Below are 20,282 nucleotides of genomic sequence, written 5' to 3' on the forward strand. Positions count from 1 at the left end.
AATAAGCTATTAGTAAAGGAATTTCCTGTTTTTCATATTTCAGGGTGATTATCTGATACAGTTTCTATAGTTGTAATATGCACAAGTATCTGTCCAACAAGAAATTGGTCCCTGCTGACTATTGGTACTTGGGGCACATTGCTTAACCTCCAGTAGTTAAAGTAGTAATTACAGGATTTTGTTTTACATACTTACTTAATAAGGATGTTAGGGAGGTGTTAGGGGAATCAAATAATACTCAGTCACTACTTTGCTTCTGGATTAACATTGTGGAACATTCATTATTTTATTTTAGGGTTGCATAAATGTGGCTTTTGCTACCCGTTAATAAAATGCTGGTAACCGAGTTTAGTATTCTTATATTTGAAGGTGCAGCTAACAGCTACAGGGTTTTCTTAACTTACCGTGAAACCTGGAAAGGAAAACAAAGGCTTGGAGGGTCACCTTCATTTTTTTATATTTGCATAGGCATTAGAATTGAGTGTTTGGACTTGATTAAGAACATACAAGCAGTAAAGGGGTCAAAGCACATATTCTGGAAATGAATTGAACTTGCTAAAGATAGTGTAAAGTCTAGTCTAATCAAGTTAGATTTTTTCCTTGACATGAAATACTGTGGACTAATTTTGGGACTTTAGCAAATTCTGCCAGTGACTACCTCTTTGGGACTGGTACATACGAAATTACTCTTTTAATAGCTAATCAAAGGCAATTTATGACACATTTCCTAAAATAAGTAGTTATGAGGAACTTTGGTTCCTTGGTTATTGCTTGGAAAAAAGGATCCTATGGCTAAATAAATTTGGGGAACACTGGTTAAGCCAATTTAAAGAGCTGCGCTTACTGCAGGACTTTTCAGAAACTTTCATGTTAATACTGTTGTGAATCTCCAAGAGTGAGATCTAGAATGCAGCATTTCCCAAACTTCAACTCTTTTGACCACAGAACACTTTCTTTGTTAAGATTATTTATTATTTGATAGAGAGAGAGCGCACGCACAAGCAGGAGGAGTGGCAGGCAGAGGGAGAGGCAGAAGCAGGCTTCCTGCTGAGCAGAGAGCCTGATGTGGGGCTGGATCCCAAATCCTAGGACCCTGAGATCATCCACTGAACTGACTAAGCCACCCAGGTGCCCGAGAACCCTTTTACCTTACCACCCCATTCATTGTCTTATGCTATCAGTATCCCAAGGAACACATTTTCAGAAATTTATAAGTCTGTCATAAAAATTCCATTTTTCTTTATATTTGGCGAGTCTAGGTGGATAGTACAGAAACCCTTTGTACTTTCTAATGACACTGTGTCAGAAATCCCAGTATCAAATGTTATATACTTTAGAAATCCTTAGTGGTGGTGACTGTAGTAGCACTTGGGTTTTGTTTAAAGAAAATCTGAAATTCTTTTGCCTATAGTGGTAAGACGGGATGAAATATTCAACTTCTCCACACTTGCAGATTGGTCTCTTAGAGATATTACCAGAGGAATTATAGTGGGTTTTTTTTTTTTTTACAATAATGTGATTCTGAATGAATCAGTCAAATAGCTCAGCTTGAAAATTTGCTGACATTTGTATACATGGTTACCCTCATAGTAGTCGGTGGCTCTTCCTGTTCATTTTTCAACTTTTTTCACTCATGTTTTTATACAACTTCCTGAAATAGTGTATGGCACACTAGATGCATATGTTTGTGTGTGTGTGTATACACATGTTCATACCCAATCATTTTATTTCTGTTTGGCTTGATTCTTTTTGCTTACATGACAATAAGAAAGAAGTTATTTGGAAGAGATGAACAAAAGAAAATGCGTCTTACAATATACAGTTGTACTTCTAGATTCATCTTAGAGTCAAAACTACAGAGTCAACTTTAGAAAAGTCACCACATAATGCCTTTCAGTCTAATAAGGGGCATTTACCATTTTTGCTGTTGATGGTATTATTATTAATAGCTGCTATTTATTAAAACTTGCTACATGTTGATACTGCAGAGAAGCTACTCACAACTCTTAGGTATCAGTACCACATTTTAAAACTGAAGAAACTGAGGTTTATGGAATTTGAATAATCTATCCCCTCATACATCTAGTAAGCAGTAGAATCCATCTGACTGCAAAGTTCTAAGCCTTTAATTAAGACGTTTGAGATAAAACAAAACCATTTTTTCTCAGAAATTATGTTCTGCAGGTTTGTCATGCAAATAGTGAACTCAAAAGAGAGTTACTACAAATTGTCTAAGTCATGGTTCGATAATTCATCACAAAAATGGAGTTAAGATTGAAATTTTGGAACATTATTTTAAACTCCAGAAAATCTGCAGATGGAATTATAAAAAATACATAATACAGGGTTATATAGACTAGTCAGAAGAAAACTGACTTGGATTGATACTGAAAAAAGGGACAATGCTTATTACAAAAATATACTTTGGTGTGATAGGAAATTGTATTCTCTGGGACCTGTAAATAATGGACTAGACATTCAGAAGAATACAGTTTTTTAAAACATAACAATTAGGGATTCTTGGAGTTCATTCTTCAATCTTAAAAACCCATAAATCACAAAATTTACAAATGGAATCAAATGAAAACAAAAAATGAACTGTGAAAGACTCACCAGGTAGAAAGGTATTTTTAAAAATTATTAGAGTATCTGGCTTTTCACTGTCTTCATCTGTGATTAGGTAGACTGTTGTTTTCAGAATATTACTCGAATATACCCTTATTCATTATGAAATATATATAACATGAAATTTATGTTTTTTGGAATTTATCATTGTAAATTTACCATTTTAACCAATTTTAAGTGTACAGTTCTGTACATTAAAGTGCAACCACCACCGTCATTCATATCCAAAACGTGTTCACCTTTCCCAACTGAAACTCTGTAGCCACTAAACACTAACTCCCTGCTGTTCCCTCCCTGCCCTGGGCAACCATCATTCTACTTGCTGTCTCTGAATATGACTCTTTTATATACTTCATATAAGTGAAATACAGTATTTGTCTTTTTGTGATGTCTTATTTGGTATAGCATAGTATCTTCAAGGTTCACCCATGTGGTAACATATGTTAGAATACCCTTTCCTTTTAAAAGGCCGAGTAATATTTCATTGTATATATCTATCACATTTTGTTTATCCATTCGTCTGTCTGTGGACATTTGGGTGACTTCAACCTCTTGGCTATTGCAAACACTGCTGCTGTGAACATGGGCATACACATATCCAGTTGAGTACTGCTTTTTTTTTCCATTCTAAAAACTAACCACTTTACAGAAGACAGTGATCTAATTTGTTTATGGTCCCTTAATTTCCAAAACCTAAATCTGAAAAGTGACCAGGTCCTTTTTAAATGAAATGCCTATTATAGACTATGTTTTTATTTATAAAATACAGCCTTAAAATTCAGACTCTTGCCATAGTCAAGTTTTACATTCTCCTAATTGAAACTTTGATTTAAGGCTGAACTAAAACCTTATAAATAGGCTGATTTCCTCCCAGTTGTAAAAATGTATAATTTCTGTGTCTGCAGCAGAAAGACTTTGTGAGAATTATAATGTGGAACTATGGAAGATACTATTCCTTCCTTGTCCTTGGAGACTCTGGGTAAAAGCAGGCAAGATTAGAGCAAACAAGTAGCAGGATGGAGAGCTCAGAATTACTGATAGAAGTTTATCCATGGTGACATGTTCAAGTCCACAAATGACTATATTTATTCATGGTCAGACCTTTCAAGTAGAAATATTCTTTGTCCCAGTTGAAGAAGAAAAATGTCTAGTATTTGCCAAGCTACTTGCATTTCTGGCTATTACATGTTAGAAAACCGAGGCAAACTTATCAATCCTTTCTCTTAGTACTTAGAGTATACACTTTATAGGAAGACAATCATGACTCATATAGATGAATACAAATGTCTCAGACAAAGAAGATTCCTTAAAATTTTGGTCAGTAAGGTGCCTGGCAAAGCAGAGGTCTGATTCTTTATGTGAATTCAGATTGGTGGTAATTCTTTCAGAAAATATGAGGGAATAATAGAGGTGTTCTTATTTTGTAAAACAGAAATATGGTCTGTCATCAAGCTTAAAAGACCTTCTTTTCTTCTCATTTACTTTATTGGACTTAGACCTCTCAGCGGTGAAGTAATTATGCAGGTGCGTGGGCAGCATCTGGAGCTTGATTCTGAACTATGCCACTTTGTTGCATTACTTAATTCTGAGAAATTAGCAATGGAGGTTTGTTCCTTACTAAGGAGCAGGGGGACCACATAAAAGGTGGTGTGTTTTGTTTTGGAGTTTGTTTTGTGTAAGTGAGGGGTGTATGTGTGTGGGTGTGTGTGTGAGAGAGAGAGAGAGAGAGCGATTGTTTCTGTGTTACAAATGTTCATTTTCTATTAGGATTTTTGAGCTATTAGAAATAGCTGACAGACCTATTTTATTACTTTCAAAGGCCCTGGCTAGATTGGGTTCTTCTGGGTGACTAGCTTTGTTGTAAACCAAATTCGCTTTTATATTTAGTATTACAATATGTCATTTTCTAAGGCAGTATGAGGCTAAAACCACTGTAAGCAGCACAATTATATTTTTCCCTCTCAGGGTGGACTATTTTGTGATCATTGTTATTCTTGATTATTTTAGGTAACTGGACTTGGCTCATTGAGAATAATGAGGGGGCTTAAACACTCCCCCTCATTTAATATTAGTGCCCACGATAGCATCACCCAGATTGATTTTTCTCATGAAAAGAAAAGCTGTACCCGAGTCACTTCTAAGTACACTGTTGTCATGGGGCCCATTCTGGAGGTGCTTAGGCCAGACCAGTTTTGGCAAGTGTCGGTGGCAAGAGTCCTAGCTAAAATATACTTTTTGGAGAAATAAGTAATATATATCAAAAATAGTATGCACAATTAATTAACTTAATTTGCAGTCTACATTTTGTTGCAATTTTCCTAAAGGCAGGTTGACCTGACTTCTAAAACTTGTACAATTTCTTGGTTTCAGTGTCTGAGTGTTTCTCAGGTCGCATAAGCATTTAATTTAAGGTGTAGTTTGGAACCTAGATCATTTTGTACCCTCTACTCAAAATTATTCATTAAGGTGGCATGACTCAGTATAAACTGTGGAAATCTAGAAGCCTCTTTTTAGCCACTAGTTTAATGCATTCTTTCATTGTTCCATGGTTGCGCTAAATGTACAGAGATGTGGCCAGCAGAATGTGGAAGGAGAAACTAAAGGGTAATAACCATTCCCAGTATGGGTCATGGCTCCTGAATTAGAGGGAACTATCTGAATTCATAGAGCACCTACTATCACAGAAATTAAAAGCAGTGAGTGTGTCAGACTCCAGTTCCTTATCCTTTCTCTCAGATCTTCAGATCTCCAGTTGGAATCCCTGTGTTCAGCTTTAAGGGCCACAGGCATAGTGCCTTTGCGTAGAAAAGCAGAAAAGGCCATCTGTAAAAAGGTGAAGGTGTGAGAGAAGCTGAAAATAGGCTTTTGCAACGTCAGAGCTCTGGGTTCTTGCATTTCATAAGATGGTAAACTACAAGAAATCGACCCTGTTCTTAAGCTATCTATAAACTTCATGGCTTTGCTTCTGGGAGGCTGACGTTTCCCCTTTAATCGTGTTTAAACAGTCCGTCCTGCAAATCTGGTCTAAACTTTGCCTTAGGAATTTATGATATAGTAGGAGAGATAAGTTATATAAATACTTATGGTCCTACATAGGAAGTGATTTTTGCCAAAGAGAGGTGGTACTGGATGAACAGATACTCTGCGTCTGTAATAAAAGTAGAACCGTATTTAAAGCAATTTATGAAAGTATGTAATCTGGCCCATCCCTTGTCCACTTTGAGTAAAAGCAAAACACTACCGTTTTTTGGCTTGTTTTTATCCTATATGGACAAAAGTCCCAAATTCCAGGAATGTGTATCAATTGTTAATATCAAATTACCACATACAAGGTACTACATTATTTGAGAGGTTCATAACATGTATTTTGAAGGGAAAATTGAACTTACTATGGAAAAAATTAGAATCTCAGAAATAGAGCACATTTAAAAGAGTGTGTAAGCACACACATGCACACACAGAGTTCATCAAAGAGTAACTAGAACCAGTGGGGTTATAGCTCTGATGCTTGGCAAATGAAGAAGATTAAAAATTAATAGTTTAGATTCCATTTCTCTCTTGTCCCATGGAAATGAATTCATATTTTGTGTCAGTTCAATAAATTGATATCTACCTCCTTTTCTGAGAATCATTGCTTGAGATATTCTTCATTTTTTTTCAGATGAAAGACTGAAGTGGTAAAGATAATTTAGAACACAAATATTGTATGAAATCATTATTACATTAGATGCGGTCTAAAATCATACTGAGGCATTTAACAATATATTTACTTTTGTCTGAACATTTACAAAATAAATATTGAGTCTACTTATAAGGATCTAATGTATCCTTGAATCATGAGGACCTGAATGTGTGAGAGAAGAGATTTGTATCTTAGTGTCCTGGAATAATAAGATGCTTATACCAATAAACACTGGAGGCAATGATTCCAGTCTAGAGTATCATACAATAATATGTTCTTACCACTTCTAGGGGACAATGTTGGTAGTAACTTGAGTACTTTAAAATAATTTTATGTTGGGGCATTGTGCAGCAAATAATACTCAATTTTCAGTTCCTATTTTATAAGCATGAGAAAATACTTTTTCAAAGATTTCCTTTAAAGGCAAGGAAAGAAAGCCCTCCTCCATATTCTTTGCCCTTCCTTCTAACTTTAAACTACTTAAGATGTGGTTATCCAAAATAGTAGCCTTTGGAAAACTTCCCTTTTCACCATTGATAACAGTTTTGAGTTCTTTAAAGGCTTACTGTTAGCCCTCTATCTAGAGTCGTAGATATATTTGTTGTAGAAGCAACTTCCAGATTTTTTTTTACATTTCTCTCACTTTTTAAAAAAGATTTTATTTATTTATTTGACAGAGAGAGAGAGAGATATCACAAGTAGGCAGAGAGGCAGGCAGAGAGGGAGGGGGAAGCAGGCTCCCCACTGAGCAGAGAGCCCGATGTGGGACTCGGATCATAGGACCCTGAGACCATGACCTAAGCCCAAGGCAGACACTTAAACCACTGAGCCACCCAGGCGCCACTCTCTCTCACTTTCTAAGTAAAGAATAAATATTCAATATAAAAATCTTGTTCTAAAGAGCCACATTATCTGGGCTGCTTCTTTACAAAAGAAATTTAAGAACCCTTACTATATAATAAAATAGGCATGGACAAATGGTAACTTTTTAAAAAGTTCTATTGGAACAAGAGTTTCATGGGTGCTAAGAATTTTTAGAGATGGGAAATGGTATTTAATACATTCTATTGAGAATGAGGATCTAATGATTAGCATCAAATTTGCATTTTCCACATGTTTAAAATTTAAAAGTGAGGAAAATGCAGTAAAGTCATGCAAGTGTAGATTTACAACTTGTCTCATGTTCAGAAAGCTCATTTTTATTAATTTTGAACTTTTTTTTTTACCTCAGCTCAGGAAATTATCCTGTAAATAAACATATTAGAACTATAGGCTTCGTCATTCAAATTAGATCAGCATGATATTATCCCCATTTTTAGCCCTCATTTTTAAGTTTATACGTTGATATGCCAACTTTTGTGCCCTTTCCAGTGATGAAAGAAAAGATTAGGAAAAGCCATAAAAATAAATTCGTCAGAAGCTTTTATTAATGAGATTGCCCAGAACTCAACTTCCTGTTGCTTTCTCCAGCTACTTTCAGAACTGCTCTTTATGGTCCACAAAGCTGACTTAGAAAGTTCCCACTACTCCTACTTCACTGAGGATAGGAGGAGAGTCTCTTAAATTTTTGAATCACGATATTGTACACCTGAAACTAATAGGACACTGTAGGCTAACTATACTGGAATTAAAAGAAAAACTTAAAAAAAAAACCCACTTCTTCAGGTTCCTTTAAACCAAAGCCATTCTTCTAAGATGACCTTCTGTTGCTCCCTAGCTAAGGGAGATTGATTTACTTACCTAGGTTGGGAGAAGTCTGCTACGCCTCAGAAATTAGCAGAGAGGTTGTTGCGTATAAGAACAGTAAATAACTACACAGAGTGGCTGGTTACACTACACTGCTAATGAGGTCATGGGTTCAATCCCCATTTACACCAGTTTGCTTCGTTTAGCTAAACATAGACTGCACCCACTCACAAGGGGGCTCAGATAAGAGCATGTGGATGACCCCGTACCACACCCAAAACTTCAGCCTCGTCTCAGCAATAGGAAACATGCTACATTTAGAATACCCAACACTGCGCTTTCTCCCAAATAGTTAATTCTGACTCAGTAGCCATGCTGACTATGAACACACCCGTCGGCAGGATGGAAATCTCCTCAGTTACTGTTAATCCTTGTGCCTGAGACAAGAAGTCTCTCTCTGTCTCCATCTTGCTTAGGGTAAAAACCAAAGTTATTCCAAAAGCTCTAGTTCAGTTAGAGTGAAGTTAATGCCTTACAGTGCCATCACCCTCTGTCTGCCCCTGCCTCTCTCCCCATCTCATATTCCCATCCTTCTTGGCTTTTTTTTTTAAAGACCTTATTTATTTTTTTGAAAGAGAAAGAGCACGAGTCGCAGAGGGGCAGAGGGAGAGGGAGAAGCAGACTCCCAGCTGAGCAGGGAGCCTGACACAGGGCTCAATCTCAAGACCCCGGAATCATGACCTGAGCCAAAGGCAGACACTTGACTGAGCCACCCAGGTGTCGCTACTCTTAGCCTTAAGAAGCATGGCCTTCGGGATGCCTGCGTGGCTCAGTCGGTTAAGTGACTGCCTTCTGCTCAGGTCATGATCCCAGGTGCTGAGATCGAGTCCCCCTGCTGAGCAGGGAGCCTGCTTTTCCCTCTCACTATGCCTGCTGCTCCCTCTGCTTGTACACACTCTCTCTCTGGTAAATGAATAAGTAAAATCTTAAAAAAAAAAAAAAAAGCATGGCCTTCAAGGTCCGAACCTCTCACTCCAGCCATGCACAATTATTCACAAATACAAGTCTTTGATGTCTCTCTGGCTTTGAACCTTTTTTTTTCTTTGCCAGCCACGCCTCTCTCCACCTCTACCCAGTCACTACCTATCCTTCAAGACGCAGCTTGCTCATCACTTCTATGAAATTTCCTTGACACTCCCAGAGGAAAGTTGGTCAGCCTCTGTGTTCGCTCAGCACTTTGTTCCGGCCTCTGTGATTACAACTTGACACACTGGTTTGTAATAATTAACCTTCCACATTTGTCTCTCCCTTTTGAAATTGTCCTGAGCCATAGTTTACCAAGCCACATCAAGGCAAATAAATAGAAAACAGCCTCATTACTTTGTAGCAACTTGATCCCAATGACCATTTCTACTCTCTTCCTTTCTGTCCGCTTCTGTCAGCTTACGTTTGTCATCGTTCCCCGCTGCCACTGTACTTGAGCTATTATAAGTTTCTGATTCTGACTGGTAGTGAGAGGGGTAGTTTAAAGCCAACTGGAGTTAGACCAATCTAGGGGGTAGGGGTCCTTATCCAGAACACCTCAGAAAGCAAGTTAACATTGGGTTGATCTCTTGGGATAGGTTCTAGAAACAATTGAAGAAGCTCAGGCTGGAAGGAATCCTTACGGATCCTCCGGTCCCGCCCTTATCAGCTACTTGAATTTCTCTTAAAATCTCCCAGGAAATGGGCATCTAACTCCTCTACAAATATCTCCATTGACTGGGAACTCACTACTAGTTAAGTAAACCATTTACTTTTCAAACACCTCTAAACCCATTGCCCCATCTCTAGTTACCACATCGCTTTAGCTGAAGTGCCAGAAGTAAAAAATGGCCTATACTTAGCACTTTATTCTTTATAGAAAGCCACACTAACCAGCAGTGATTAAACTTACCCTCTGAGTAATGTCTGAGCCCTTAGAAGTTGAGGAGTGGTAAGACACATAGCTTTACAACTGACTCCCATCCACCCACCCTTCAACAATTTTAACTGGCTCCCCATTATTGAAACCTTTGAAGCTCCTGCCACCGCAACTTCTCTCACTGTCTACATTAGACTTCTGGAATTGGCTGGGCCAGAGCGCCTATAGATTCCAAGATAGAATGGGTACTAGAACTTTTAGTACCAACCGTCCCTGGTACAAAGTTGGAACTAGAGTTAGAACACAGGTCTTCTGACATTCCCTGGGACTGTCACTGCAATTTTCACAACAGAAGACCTCTATAAAAGTAGGAAAATATATTTATATTAGTTTCATGTTAGGAAGCACAACATTCCAGGGCACCCTCTAATAGAACAGTCATTTTGTAACATAAAGTCTCAACACCGAAGTTATCTGCCTTGTGTCACCTTTTTGGCATATTTCTCTAAAATGAAGAATAAATACCCTTAGAGCTATTCAACCATAGTAACAGAATCTGTGAGACAAGCCTGAAGCAAAACCCAAAGCAAATACACACACACACACACACACACACACACACAGATATGGGTGTATGACCTTTATTCTTATCTTAGATTTCCCTTTTACTCCAACATGGCTTCCAACATACTGCTAGTTAAGTTTCCTAATTACAGTAATCACTCATAAATTCTCTTTGTGTGTTTGTCTTGGACCTATCCAAAGTATTTTATGTAAGTCACCTCATTTCATCTTGCCAATTATATGTGATGTTGAAGGTACTTCACTTCTACCACAGCTAGTGAAAAATAGGACTTAGGTTAAGTCACTTGCTGAATCATAGCTAATACATGACCGTATCTGAATTTGAACCTGATTGTATCTGGCTCTGTAGTCTGTGTTCCCAGCCACTGCCTATACTGCTTTCTCCTGCAGTGACATCGCTCGCTCTTCTGTGAAAGTTTCTTATGCTGTTCTCCTAACTCAACCGGCATCCCCTGGCCTCCATTCACAGGAAAAACAAACACACACTGAATAACTCTTCTCTTCATGCAGGGACTCAGTTACTCAACCCAGTAGTCCAAAATCCCTCACACCTGCAATCCCTAAGTTCCAATCTTTACTCAGCTTCTCCTGGATTCTCTTTCCTTTTGGAATCCTGCCGCATGCCATCTCCCTCCTGCCTGTTTTCTTCACAGCTGTGCTCTTGGTCCCGGTTGATGTTCTGAATCCATATAGTCCCTTCAGAACAGATCATCTCCTCAGGGACAACCCCCCCACCCCGAGCTTTGAATTGCTTTGTGCCACATCCACATCTCATCCCAGCAAGTTTACATGGGATAAGAGTTAAGCCTTCAGATTTCCAGTCAGGTACAAGTGGCCGAAATCTACTCTGACTTTTGCAAGGGCTTAGGGAAGTCTTCCCCATAAAGGGTCCGTAGATAAAAGCCCCAGCTCTGCTCTTCTCTACACCTGGTAAAAAGGGGAGGCATTTCAGGGGTGAGAAGTTAGTCCATTCCTTAGAAACTGTAATTAAGGAAACAGATTCCAAATTTCCAAGTAATTTAGATCAAATTTATTGCTTTAGTTTTCATTTTTGCAAGGTGACATTCCTTGGGCAACTTAACCATAAAACAAGAAACAGCTATATAAACGGAGGATAAATATCCATGACAAGCATGTTTCTCATAGAGATTAAAAAGGAATTTTAAGAAGGAACTGGATGTATTCGGGCATGGATTATGTCTGTTGTACCATGCTTACATTTTTTACAATCAGAAGGGTTTTTTTTTTTTTAAGAAAAATAATAAATTATCCAGATTCTGTCTCTTTCTGATTGCATTTGGGATTTGGGGATCTGAGTATCTGAAAAGCAAGGGAGGTTTTTTAAAAGTATTTTTTTTAATTGTATACAGGTCTTTTATGGTCACATTATCTTTTTCAAATTTGAGGTAAACGGTAATGAAAACTAGAACCTTAGGCATTGTATCTTGTTTTTGCTCTCGATCTACTTTAAAACTTCTTTTTCTGAAACAAATAGCACATCATCAGAAGTCTGTTTTCAGGATAGAGGCATTTCACAGTCTGTTAGAAAAATCCTTTCCATTCTTTTATTCATATACTGCCTGTAATTATTTTAAAATGAATGGCAGCATTGCTGGATACATTGTCCATGCCTCATGTCTCCTAATAGGATTGCCCAAGAATGTTGCCAGCACCTGAAGTTGTCATTTCACATATCCAGGCCCCACATACCACGGACTCATCGTGGCAACAGGGCAAATTAATGATGTTGTGAAAGAGAAACCAGCAAAGGGCTGCAGATGCCTACCCACGAGTTAGTCATGTCCGGAGTCTCTGGGATGTCAGGCTAACCAGGGCACCCAAGCGTCATTTGTAGGCTCGTGTCCAAGGCCAGAGAGGTGAGAGGAAAAGGATGACGAGGCCTGATAGAGCAGACATTCTGCCACCTTGTCAAGTGTCAGAGTCGATGGCTGCCATTCTGTCTCTTGCCTAAGGTGTATCCCCTTTTAAGTTTGAGACTGAGAAAACCTTCCAGAAAGAACATTTTTGATTTCCCAGGCAAATAACTTAGTAAATACGCATGGCTCTCCAGTGTCACACAGCAGAGTTCTTCTGTTTTCCGAAGGATCCAACCAGGGTTTTCCCCAAACCCCGAGTTACTGCTTGTTCCTGTGTGAGCTTATTACCTATGGCTGGTCCCTCTGTTAGGGCACCTTATTTATCTTGCTTTGCTGTGTGCTTAATTCTGCACGTGATTTTCTCCCTTACTTAGGCTGGTAGTCCCTTAAGGACCTGAGCTAAATTTTTCACACTTCTGCATACCTTAAGTAGCTGTGGGGGATTTAGGCATCGATCAAAATAAATGTTCGAATAAGAGAGCAAGTTCCCTTAGTATACCACCGTCCTTGTGTACTGGAGAGTCGGGGAGTGTAAATTAATTCAAGTATCAGGAGCCACGGCCTATGCAAAGGAAATGAGAGATGAAGGTAACAGATTTTTGGACAGATAAATCATAGGAAAATAGAATCCATTTGTAGAAGTGATTTCATTTGGAGGAACCTAGACATAACCTAAGGTAAGACATATCTATATTTTGTTTTCTATATATAATTTTAGATCAAGGAACTTTTTGCTGTGTAACTGTATCAGCTGTCATTTGACAAAGGATGGGCATACCTCATTCTTATGAGAGGTTTTAGGTAGACAAAATGTTTAAGATATTCTAGTTGTAGCTGTTAAGGTCTGCTATTTAAAAAAAAAATGGGGACTCCTAGGTGGCTCAGTTGGTTAAGTGACTGCCTTCAGCTCAGATCATGATCCCAGGGTCCTGGGATCGAGTCCTGCATTGGGCTCCCTCTGCCTGCTCTGTCTGCTGCTCCCCCTGCCTGTGCTCTCTCTCTGTCACAAATAGATAAAATCTGAAAAAAAAAATGAAAAGTTTAAAATGTGCTCCCATGGGGTGCCTGGGTGGTTCAGTTGGGTGAGTGTCTGCCTCTTGGTTTCAGCTCAGGTCGATCTCAGGATCGGGCTTGAGCTCCTCATTGGGCTCCCCACTCCATCTGCCCCTTCCCCTTCTCTCTCTCTCTCTCTCTCTCTCTCTCACTCTCAAATTGATAAATACACCTTTTTTTAAAAAAAGTGCTCCCACAGAAAAACTTACACATCCTCATTCTGCAGATGAGACAGAGAACCAGAAATGAACCAGAATAGTCCAAGATCCTGTGTATTACTTGTAGTGCACGGTAGCAACTTACAAGCATCTGGTGCCACAAGGGTCTATTGGAATTGTTTCATGAGGGAAACTTCATTCACAGTGGCACTGGTGTTCACCTATTTATTTATTTATTACTCCTTATAAGAGAACGGTGGCCATTTCGTGAAGTTTTATAGCTCCTAGTCTTAAGAAGGTCGTGTGAGTGTGTGATAGTTTGTCAGAAATGATCTACTTGTGTTGGCTGAACACCTTGGGTGAGGGGGGCCAAAGTTTCAGGTAAGCAATCCCAGATCATGTTTTCACGTTGTGCCATTTATTAATATCTAGTGAATTATCCTTAATAATTCTGTTAATGAAACCATGTAGAGAGGCTGTATTGCCACAAAAATAAAACTTGAATTCAACAAATGAAACAAGACCTCACCCCCTTTCCCCAGGGATGAAGCTTTGGGCTGGGGATTGTGACAATCTTTGGATCGTTGTATTTAACAAGTTTGAAAATGTCCTTTTGAAGGGCACCTGGGTGGCTCAGTCGGTTAAGTGTCTACCTTTGGCTTAGGGCATGATCCTAGGGTCCTGGGATTGAGCCCCTATCCTGTCGGGCTCCCTGCTCTGTGGGGTGTCTGCTTCTCCCTCTCCCTCTGCCTACTCCCACCCCAGTCCTGTACATGCACGCACATTGTCTTTCTCTCAAATAATAAAATCCTTTTTTTAAAAAGTCCTTTTGAGAGGTAAGGCCTCTGTCCTGTCTTTAATTCTCAGCTGTGGGAATATTCACTCCTGAATGTATCCCACCCTATTCTGAGCCCTACTTTCCTTGTCATTCCCCCGGCCATACATACTATGCAGTGACTGCCTGTGTAATGAATAAACCCTTTGGAGATTAAGCAGAGTGTTCAATATAACGGTTGGGGGGTGGGCGGGGAAAAAAGTGCTGTTTATATGTTGATATGCATTTGATAGGAATGTGTTAATTTCCACAAAACATCTGGTTTCAAACAAATGTTGTGAATGTAGGACATCTAAGGGGGTTAGAGAAGGAGAAGGGATTTACTGTGCTTAACAATTGCCAGTAGTTAGGCCATTTCCAAGTTGTGATTTTGTCAGACTTGGAAATGAAGCGGGATCAAATCTATGCAGCCCTTCTGTGGGAGAAGATCCAGATCCAGCTGCAGCAGGGAGCAGTTAACTAACTGAGAAGAACTAAGGCTCTACCCAGTGTCTCCTAGCTAGTTTTCCTTAATATGCTTAATATTGCCCTTTTTATATTCTGGGCTTAAAAAAAAAAAAGACTGTCTTTGTGGTTTATTGGCTGAACTTGTTCAGCTGAATCTACTGTAAAAGGGCTTTCTTCATGGCCATTATTTTACTACAGTTTTCAGTGTTCTTGCTGTTCTACTTCTTTTCTTAATAAGGTAATTCAAACTTAGAATAGTTACTATAGTTTCAAAGCTTGATTGAAAGATGCATTCAGTATTTTCTCTAAATAAGCAGCAATTATAACAACACAGCTGTAGTTAAAGATAGAATTTATTATAAATCCTGACAGTCACGCTTTTCAGTTACATCAGGCTGAAATAAGGTCTGTTCAGTTGAATTCTACATTTATCGAGCATATAACTCTGAGCAAGGTATCAGATTAGGTTGTGGAGGTACAAAGACGAGTAATACATAGTATCTTCAACCAGTGAGTGTATAGTCTTGTAAGATATGACGGGACATGTGCACAAAGGAATGACAAAGAACATAGTAAGTGCTACGTTAGATGTATAAACAACACTGCTGGAAGCAAGAGAAGCCAGGTCTGGTTGCCCAGGCTGGGGCAAGGTTTCACTGAAGAACTGACATTTAAGCTGAATCTGTGGACATTTCAGACCCAATTTGAACATTCAAAAGTGAGGATGTGAAGAAGGTATGCATGATGTGTCCAAAAAACTTTCTAAGCCAAATACAAGGAGACAGAACAGTGCCTGCTGTTCAGGGGAGAACTGTAACCCTGTGTGGCTTGAGCTCTATTGAGGATAGTGGGAGATAAAATGGTAGATGGGGGCCGGAGTTTACTCCCCCACCCCCGCCCCAAAGCAGTGAATTGGCATTGAAAGATTTTCAGCACAGTAACCGTGTCATTCAGGGATGACTCTGGCTGCTTATATATGGGATGGGATGGCAAGGATAGGGATGAGAAAACAGTTAGAAGGCTAATTTTTAATATTCCAAATGAGAGATGCTACAGATGTGAATTAGATTTGTAGCAGGAAGGATGTAAGAAGACACAGAACAGAGGCATGGGAGCACCAGAACAAGAGGAGGCTGTGTGTGGGGAGGGAAGTAAAGAGATGAGTTACAGGCAGATCCAAAGGTTCCTTCTTCCATGATGGGGAGATGACACCACTAATGGGCAGCCTGGGAAGAAGCACGTGTTTGGCACATTGCTTGTAAAACAGTCATTTTTAACGCCAAAGTGATTTGGACCTTAATCTGAGGTCCCTTTTTTTGTTTCTCAATTTGATCACGGAGGATCTTTTTAAATTAAGAATGTATTGAACATCACTTCCTTTCAGGACAGAGTAGTGACAGAGGAGTCTATGATTTAATATCTTATTACACGATATAGTATTATTTATTTAATGTATTATCTTACGTAAACGTTTAATAAGGACAGTAGAGGAGCAAGACCCAGAGAGCTCTGTTTTCTTTTGGCCCATGCCACCAAGCAAAGCTTAGACAATAAAAGATCATTTTTTATAGGGCTACCACTTGCTTGAAGGAACACTGATGCTATAACATTTGTGAAAGTACAGCCGAACCCTCAAAATTCCTCTTTGTAACCAAATATACATTTTGTGGATGAGAAAGCTATAAAGAAATAAATGTTTGTAAACACTGGGCGGTTGTTATGGAATTTAAATATCTGTACTTAGTACCTAAGAATGTCTGGGTTTCAAGGCTGAATTAAAATAGATTCCAGGCTTCCTTAAAGGTAAACAGCACATCTGTTGATTTGTCTAGGACAATGGAAACTGACTGATTTTTGTATTATGATACAAGTCAGCATCTTCTCTTCCATCTATTTAGCAATACTTTCGGGTAATCACTTCTCCTTTGGGGAACTTTCCAGATGTTTTGTGAATATGATTCCAATTTAGGAGAGTTGTTTTTATATCATCGCTGAGTGATGTTCTAACTCTGAAACACTTACTTAGACTGGTGTAATTCCAGCCAAGGGGTCCTCTAAAATGTGTGTAGGAGTGCCCTGTGACGCTTGGGCTCTCTTGACTTGCCTAGATTCTCAGAGCTGTCTAGATTCTCAGAGCTGTCTGTGGGGGCAGTTTACTGGAGTCAAAAAATCCAGGCCCTCTTGCTGTAATTTGCATTAACAAAGAAAATAACATTTCCAGGTATCAGCCGGGGTCACTTACGTTTGGAGCAATGTTCATATAGGACAGTGAAAATGAAGAGTCAGTACCATGAGATGATTAAAATGCTTCCCTAGGGGGAGAAAAGAAAAAAACAAAAAGCTCCCGTAGGTACAGATGTCCACTTGTCTTTTCCAAGAGGAAGAGAAGCCCTGAAATTCAGTGAAAAATGACAGGGTCGTTGCTGTTGCTGTTGTAGGCATAGTCAAAAAACGGTTTTTCAAATAAAAGATCACAAACTTTAAAAAAATGTTAATGTATTACAATAGTCTGGCATTAGGTAATGAATTTATGTTATGACTACATTTGTTTCTTAGTATTTATTTAGAAAATTGAGAAAATTCATAGTCTGTGCTTGGTTTTATCCAGGTATAGATTATGCTGTTTATGATTTTCCACAGAAAAACCTTCCCAAACAGGAGCCACCCCAGGCTGCCTCGCCCTGCCCAGCAGTTGGTTTGTGCCCTGTGTTTGCTGACTACCTTAAATAGTTGCCCAAGCCAGGCATAATTTTAAAAGTAAAATTTCTCATTTTAAGAGTCACAAGCTTATGGTCCAGTTGTAGATGATTTTTGGACTGTGGACCTTCTTATTCCCCTTAACACCAATGACAGAGATGCCACAGCTGATCAACCCAGTTGATGAAGAGAGACCCATGTTGTAAAAGGGAGTACAGACTTTCTTGCCCAAAACCGCTTCGCAGAATTTTTTTCCCTGTAAAATTTACCAGCTAGCATTTCACTTTGGAACATTGACCTATGATTATTTTATTCAGTATTCTTGTGGGACCCCTATCAATTTTAGTGTCCCAAATTTTCTTAAGTGGACACATTTGGTAGTTCTGGTATTTTCCAGGTTTCTATAGAAACTGGAAATCTTGGAGCCTTTAAAAAAAAAAAAATCTTATTGTTCTGATTTACAGTTCTATATATGAAAAGAGGGAGTCTTAGCACCTGAAACCAAATGAAATTAGTGGAATACCCATCCATGATATGCTGGTTCTGTGTGCTGTGCTTAAGGGAGATGTGTACGAATCCAGGAGCTCACAATATAATCTGCATGGTCAGATGGGTCCTTGTGACAAGACGCCTGGGCCTCTAAGGCTGTGAGCCATGCTCACAGAGCGAGATGAGAGCAGGATGGAGGTGTGAGGTGTAACCACCACTGAGAATATTTCCTCTGGACAGCAATGCTACTTTGTTGGGCTTTCATTTGATATCTGTCTCATAATGACTGAATGTTTCCTACTTACTTTACAGGTTTCCCAAGAAGGTTGTGGCTCTGCCTTTTATTTTGTTTGTTCTGGTGCAGAGGTCTATGACCCCAGGGCATGGAATTCCCCCCCCCACCCCGCCCATTTTACAGCTTGATGTAACCCAAGGTATTAAGAATTTGTAACTTCTTTAGATCTGACAGGAAGTGACTGAACTCGTCAGGAGGCCTGCACCATATTTTTGAGTCAGTTAATGACCTACCATAAGACTTGTACATATAGGTGCTTCCGTGTGATTCTGACCATAGCCGAGTAATGAGCCACACGGAAGTGGATATAGAAGTTCCCTAATTCAAAATAAGTGCAGGAAGTCAGTATGATCAATAAAGAATGAACTTTTTAAAGTAGCTTTGCTTGTTGTAATGCCACAGATAGCTCAAAATGGGTGAAGAGGGTACTACTGAGTAGCCATCTTCCAGAGAGATGCCTTTTAATCTAAAAAGAAGATTCATAATTATGATAGCACTGTGCACAGAGATGGCTAATTCTAAAGTCCTGAAACGAGTTGCTCTCTCTTCTTCCCTCACAACCTTAATTGAGAGGTTGATTTGTTGAGCATAGCAAACCCTTCTTTTCCAGTCAGCGTAGGTCTGTTTGAATTAGCACAAATTTTGCATTAGTGGAGCACAAATTAATGACGTTGTATTCTGTTACGAAGAGTTTGCTTTCCATCACTGATAATTATTTCCAGGAAAGTTAAGTCCACAGAAAATATTCTCTCAGCTTCCTCAGTGCTGTTTGCCAACATCTAAGAAGTGGCTTTTAGTTACACAGGGGAGGGACAAGGCATGGCACTAGTGAAGGAAAATGAGGTACTATAACCTGGTCTTTCAGGTTTGTGGAGCAGGCTCTGAGCAGCATTCTAAACCAATATTATTCCTTATAAAAGGCAAACCAGACCTGGGAATTTGAAAGTCTAATGTGATTGAGAGAATGTGTGCTGGTGCATACTAATACTTTAACCCCTCTCAGCCTGGTGCGTTGTAGATCCTCTAAGCTGATAAATACTCGGGGACAGCCCACCAGAGAGAGGTCTATGGGTCTTCCCCAGAGTCAGCTCTTCTGCCACTAGATCATTCTCATAGCTTCCAAGGGTTGATCTTCATCAGGTCCCCTTTTCCCTTTGGACTCTCTCTCCCCCGACATCCCACAGAGAACCAGAAGAGTGGGCACAGGATTTTGTAAAGGATTCTTTTTATTTGTGAACCAATGTCTGATTTTTCTTTAGGCCCGTGTTCCTTTAGAGAGACTGTTACCTTGTGCTTTTTTTTCTATGCCTGCCCTTGCTCATGGTGATTCATCCAGTTTGTAAGATGTTCCTTTATAAGAAGGTGTGAAAGGCATAAAAATAGACTAGTAATATGGGCCCCTATATGTTTCAAACTACAACAAAATAGTGATAATCATCCCACAAACATAAGAGGCCATTGAGCTCCTTCAGGATGCAAAGCATCTGTGTTTTCCTTGGGAGGGGAGAAGGCCTGTGAGATCAGAGCAATGCTAACTCTATCATGGAAGTGAATTATTATCTATTTATAGCAGTCTATGAGTTTTGGATGGAAAAAGGTTGCCAAACTGTGCTGCACTGTGAATGCACAGTAATTTAACTAAAGACTAAAAAGGCCAGTTACCACCTAAATGAACAGCATTTCATAGACATCAAACAGGGGAAAACACATTTCAGTGGAGAGTTCTTTTAAGCTGATAAATAAAAGGATATTTGGCATCTAAGGCAATGTTGGCTCTTTAATACAGTAAAACCAGTAGGGCCATTTTAGTGTTTATTATCTTACCAATAAATGTATATGAAACTCGAGACTACCTTCCTCTATGCTTTCCTTCACTCATTAAATATTTACTCACCAGCTACTGAATGCTAGGCACTGGGTATAGAGTGGTGAGCAAAATGTACACAGTTG

At 39.2% G+C, this 20,282-nt stretch overlaps 1 protein-coding gene across 2 annotated transcripts in view; it reads left to right on the forward strand.

The window, feature by feature from the left end:
- AMMECR1 (AMMECR nuclear protein 1) overlaps nt 1-20,282 on the forward strand; it is a 111,293-nt gene that overhangs the window by 54,964 nt on the left and 36,047 nt on the right. The gene's annotated exons all lie outside the window — the stretch shown is intronic.

Source organism: Mustela putorius, unplaced genomic scaffold (assembly GCF_011764305.1).
Source record: "Mustela putorius furo isolate JIRA1106 unplaced genomic scaffold, ASM1176430v1.1 tig00003901_pilon_pilon_pilon, whole genome shotgun sequence".
NCBI lineage: Eukaryota > Metazoa > Chordata > Mammalia > Carnivora > Mustelidae > Mustela > Mustela putorius.